This window comes from Mirounga angustirostris, unplaced genomic scaffold (assembly GCF_029215605.1).
Source record: "Mirounga angustirostris isolate CCGP_5_RB_7025 unplaced genomic scaffold, mMirAng1.0.hap1 SCAF_13, whole genome shotgun sequence".
Taxonomy (NCBI): domain Eukaryota; kingdom Metazoa; phylum Chordata; class Mammalia; order Carnivora; family Phocidae; genus Mirounga; species Mirounga angustirostris.
In genome coordinates this window covers 98,858,170-98,864,194 of record NW_026991721.1, presented here as the reverse complement: position 1 = coordinate 98,864,194, position 6,025 = coordinate 98,858,170, and the positions used below count along the sequence as shown (strand labels likewise).

Here is a 6,025-nt window from a genome sequence, read left to right as displayed (position 1 = left end):
GGGATCCGAAGAGGTACATGCACCCCAGTGTTTATAGCAGCAATGTCCACAATAGCCGAACTGTGGAAAGAGCCAAGATGTGCATCGACAGATGAATGGATAAAGAAGAAGTGGTATATATATACAATGGAATATCATCAAAAGGAATGAAATCTTGCCATTTGCAATGACGTGGATGGAACTGGAGGGTATTATGCTGAGCGAAATAAGTCAATCAGAGAAAGACATGTATCATATGACCTCACTGATATGAGGAATTCTTAATCTCAGGAAACAAACTGAGGGTTGCTGGAGCAGTGGGAGGTGGGAGGGATGGGGTAGCTGGGTCATAGACATTGGGGAGGGTATGTGCTATGGTGAGCGCTGTGAATTGTGTAAGACTGTTGAATCACAGACCTGTACCTCTGAAACAAATAATACATTATATGTTAATAAAAAAAAAAAGAAGGAGAAGATAGCAGGAAGGGAAGAATGAAGGGGGGGATTTTGGAGGGGGAGACGAGCCATGAGAGATGATGGACTCTGAGAAACAAACTGAGGGTGATAGAAGGGAGGGGGGTGGGGGGATGGATTAGCCCAGTGATGGGTATTAAGGAGGGCATGTGTTGAATGGAGCACTGGGTGTTATATGCAAAGAATGAATCATGCAACACTACCTCGAAAACTAATGATGTAATGTATGGTGACTAACATAATAAAATAAAAAAAAAATATCCATAGCCTTTATATATACAGACAAAAACCAGAGAGAAGATAAAGTGGAAGAGATGGCCCAATATATGATAGCAAAATGATAGTAAAACACTTAGGGGACAAATTTTACATGAATGTCCAAGACTTATTTGAAGAAAATTCACAGAATAACTAGTAAGGGAAACAAATGGAAATAACGGTCTTAAGCAAATGGAAACAAAACCTTGTTTTTGGATAGAAAAATTTAACATTATAAAGATGCTGTTTCTTCCAAAGTTAATTTATACATTTATTGAAATTACAATAAAAGAATAATCATTTTTTCTGGAGCTGGACAGATCAATAGAGAATTCATTTGAAAGGAAAATAAGAATAGCCAGAAAATATATGGAATATTAATGAAAAGCAGGGGTGTGAGTAGGGTTAGACCTACTAGATATTAAAACTTGCTCATAAATACCTCTATAATTAAAATAGGGTTATACTGGCACAAGAATAAAAAGAATGGAACAGAATAGAAAATCAGAAATATACATAATATATACAAATTTAGTATGCTATAGAGGCAATCTCAAAATCAGTAGAGGTGTAAGGTGGAATTTTTAATAAGAAGATTAGCATAACTGAACTGCCTTATAGAAAAAGGTAAAGTGAGATCAATACCTCATACCATTCAATTGGATAATTCCAAGTGCATCAGATATTTAAATAGAAAAAAATGAAATGATGCAAGTGAAAAAATAAGAAAACAGAGGTCAATTCCTGTATAATCTTAGAGTGGGGGAAACTTTTCTAACTATGACTCAACATTCAGTAGCAAAAAGGGAAACTAGATTACTTTAAAAATCACTTCTGTGTAGAAAAAGAAATAGAAAAAAAAAAAAAAGAAAAACAGAATTTACATGTAAGAGTAATACATGCACCTGGATTTAGTGACAAGGAAGTCATTGGCCTTATCAAGGGTTATGTTGGGGTCATCTTGGAGGTGGAACCCTGATGAGAATGGATTGAAGATGAATGCGGAGAGAGGAAATGAAGGGAACAGAGTACAAAGAGCAGAGCAGAGTTGGAGAGGGAAAGGAGGGGGAGGATTGGCTATCTGGGACTGACTTGAGACACGTCACACAGGAGGGACTTGCAGGTCAAACTAGAGAAAACTCTTCCTTTGTGGAGTTTTGGGAAATTATAAAAATTATCCAGGCAACTACTAAAAAAGACATCAGCAGCACTTTCCAAAACATCGTATTTGAGGATATGATGAATGCCCCAGAAGGGATGACACAAGAGAAGAAATCATGTAAGAAGTGAATCCCTCTGTACTCATTCATTGTTCTATTTTTACCTGAGACTTTGTTCCTCCTTTGTGAACCACTTTCTTCTTATTCTCTTAAAACTCATACCCTCAACTGTTTTGTCCACCTATTGGCTACCCATCCAGGTTTTAGTGAGGATCGTTGCTTCCTCCTTTCATTATTCTTAAATGGGAGTCAGATACTTCTCATACAATCTCTCACTGCATTCTATTTTCTTGGTTATAGCACTTACCACAATTACAATGAGAATCAGAAAAATTAATTCATCAGCTTGTCTTTTGGGGGAAGACTTAGGATAGCTGATGGGCATATAAGAATATGCTTATGTTATAAACCATAATCTATAAAATGCTCTTAAAGAAAGTTGGTTATATTAACTGAGTGGGAAGGTGGAGCTGGTAGCTTTTATTTTGCTGAGCACCAAATATGAAATTTGGAAGTAGAAACTCCTTCAGGATTGAATTGCTCTGCACAATAAGGGAGAGATGACCTGACAAACCTGGGTACTATAGAAGGGAAGAAGGAGTGAGAGAGAGAAAGGGAGAGAGAGCAGCTCTTCTCATATGTTTATGTTAGTATGGTTATGGAGAACAGAAATCAGATTATATGCATTCTAAATAGCTTATTTGGGGGTACAAGATGTAAAGCCCTTTCTATCTGGCCCTTACCACATTCTCAGTGAAATCTAGATTATGTGAAAAGCTTTTGTGTGAACAGATTCATCTAGTGGAATCCAAAGAGGTTCCATGTTTGCATCTGGTTGGTGTGGATCAAAAACAAGGACTGCATATGCAAAACAGAAGACAGATAACCAAGCGTCACCTATATCTAGTTAATCTTTGGGCAGTCCAAGATGAAATCGTTTTAAATAAGGTTCGGTACACAATCACAACTCATAGTACTACTACACAAATCACTACCTTAAGAGTGAACTATGAGTTCTTCCAAATTACTGAGGCATGGTTAGGGGGAATGTGTAGAGGTGTTAAATTCTGGGTCTAAATTAGCGTGGGGAAAAAATAAATGAATGCTAGAGACAGGACAAAGGGACAGCTCTAATTGTATCACATATTATATTGCAATAGTTGACTTTCTGATCACCAAAATTGCCCATTACTAAAGAATTGTAATAACGCCTATCTCAGCATTGTATACCCAGTGCCTAGCACAGTGTCAGACAAACACATTAGTTTAATGAATAATTTGAAAACCAAATCCCACTTTACAGACCAACTTCAACTTTTATTCACTGAAGGTGGATTTTCTCAGAATGTACAGATAGCATGCTCAACAGGGCAAAACATTAGAGTCAAGCGGCTACTCCGAGTCCCTTCCCCCACCCCCACTCCAGAGATTGACCCAGGTCTTCTCACTTTTAAGTAAATTTTGCAGTGTGTGAGTTGCACTGTGTGATCTGATTTTTTTTTTCCTTTACCAAGAAAGTAGTGGATATAGATGGTGGATATAGATGGATATAGTGGATATAGATATTTCAGCAATCTTTAAAAAAAGTACAATTACAATTGCACTTATGAATCTTAGATTCTTAAACTCCTTGTGTTATTAAAAGGTAGCAGAAATGCCACCCCAAAATATGCCTCTATTGCATAAAGATTTTTTTCAGCTGATTATTTTGAGAAACTGCTGATACAGGAGCAGGACTGTATGAGAAAGAGCTCTTACCTTGCCCACTTTGAAGCTCCACACCCCTATCTCTTTCCTTTGGCTCAGGATAGTATATAAACCTCAATTGCCTGTCTGACTTTTGAGTCTCATATCTCCGTGGAGCTCTGATAAAATATGTAATCAAAATTTTCATCATATTAATCTTTTTATTACAGGGGGATCTCAACCAAGAACTTAGAAGAGTAGAGGGAAAATTATGTTTCCTCCTCTAAAGTTTGGTGACCATGATGGGACCTGCTGAGACACCTTACCTGCTCTGGAGCCTGTACATGGGATCCTGGAAAACTGGCAGGAGTTCTAAATAGCTTATTTTGGGGTACAAAATGTAAAGCCCTTTCTATCTGGCCCTTACCACATTCTCAGTGAAATCTAGATTATGTGAAAAGCTTTTGTGTGAACAGATTCATCTAGTGGAATCCAAAGAGGTTCCATGTTTGCATCTGGTTGGTGTGGATCAAAAACAAGGACTGCATATGCAAAACAGAAGACGGATAACCAAGCATCTTGGAGGTAAGGGTAAGAATTCTTACCCAAAGTTAGCTCTCCTTGATCTTGGTCTGTAGTGCCTACTCAAGAAGGGAGGGTGAAAGTTCTGTATCGTCCTTTACTTTCCAAATTCAGATTAGTAGGAGAAAAACATTTGTGAGAATTTATTCTTTATATTGTGACTCTGGTTAAAATTTGTTTTTGGGTATCCGTTGGTTATTGCTTCTTTCCCTCCCAGGGATAGCTGTTATTTTCCTTTTTGCCTTGTTGTATGTTCTGAGAACTTGGTTTGGCTTTCTGCCTGCCTGGGGCACGCAGGTTGTTGGTTCTGCATGTGTAGGCAGCTCAGCTGTTGTCAGTTTGGGGGCCCTGAAAATATGGCCAGACAGAAATGTGGGTTTCACATCATCTACAGTTACTGTCTTATTGACTGTTGCCAGCTCTTAGGGGAACTAAGTCTTCCTTTTGGCTATCTTTGGGAATGGCTCTGGATCTTGGGAGAGCATATCTCTCTTGTACCCTCTCTGGGGATGCCTACTGAGTTGGCAGTTAAGTCATAAAAGGTTTATTGGTTTTGGCTGTCATTTGGGCTATGTCTTTGTTTCAAAAGAAATGGGGTGGGGGGGGGGGGAGGAGTTCAATACTGCCAGGAATATTTCTGTTTGTCCCAGTTGAATCTTAATAAGATGTTTGAAAAGATTTTTTTTAAGGAGCTCTATAGTCAGAAATTGTCCAAATTAGAGGCTAATATTCAGAGTCTGATAGGAACAGTTTTTAAAGGCCTTCTCTTCTAAACCAAAATGAAACAATATAATCCGAGGAGAAAAAAAATCCTGAAAATTTTGTAGAAGGATTTATCAAAACATTCCAGAGATACACAGCTCTAAATCTAGAACATAGGAATCTTTTAAAATTTCTTAGTTGGAAATCTTCTCCCTGATATAAAGAAGCAAAGAGAAAAAAGTGTATTTGAAGGGGTGGGTCAGCCCTCTGGTATCATTCAAGCTGTAATCCAATTCTTTGAGGATTAAAAACAACTGTCCTTACCTTACAGTTGAGTCTTTAAATAACCAGAAATGAGCTTTGCGCAGGGGCAGTATCGTAGCCCATGAGGTTTATCCGAGGCGTGATTATTGCTAAATAACCAGAAATGTGGCTCTAGAGGCAATTTCAAGTCCTCCTAGACTTACCAACCCCAAACCTCCCCTGTTAATCTCAAAACGTTATAAATATTTTAAAAGATCAGGACAGTGGAAATGGAATTTCTTACACTTAAGGAAAAGAAAGAAAACTTTAAATAGTAATTGCCATAGATTTCTGATAGTAGACAAATATACCCCAAAGACCCTAGGAGAAAATATATTCTTTCTCTGTCCCTTGAAGATGTAAGTTTTACCATGTCTTTGAAACGTAAACATTCCAAGAGATAACTAAAACACTGCCTGCAATTGCCTGAGACTGAAGGAAAAAACAGAGGCTTTTAAAAATATAAACTCCTAGGAAAGTTCCTTTGCCCTAAATCTAGTTCACAGCCTCCGTAAGATTACTTGTCAAGAGTGGAAATAGATCTTAAAAGTCTTCTGCATAAATGTAAATAAAAAGCTTTAACCATCTCAGCAACTAAACTTAACTTGTTCTACCTGTTCGAAACATAACTTGGATTCAACTGTTGTTTATAAAGTAGTGAGTTTTTTTTTTTTTTTTAAGATTTTATTTATTTATTTGACAGAGACAGAGACAGCGAGAGCAGGAACACAAGCAGGGGGAGCGGGAGAGGGAGAAGCAGGCCTCCTGCCGAGCGGGGAGACCGATGTGGGACTCGATCCCAGGACCCTGGGATCATGACC

The 6,025-nt window shown here is 38.0% G+C and overlaps 1 pseudogene; it reads left to right on the top strand.

Moving 5' to 3' along the window:
* The first annotated feature begins 5,257 nt into the window (after positions 1–5,257).
* LOC123858179 (U4 spliceosomal RNA) lies at positions 5,258–5,364 on the top strand (annotated as a pseudogene).
* The last annotated feature ends 661 nt before the right edge of the window (positions 5,365–6,025 follow it).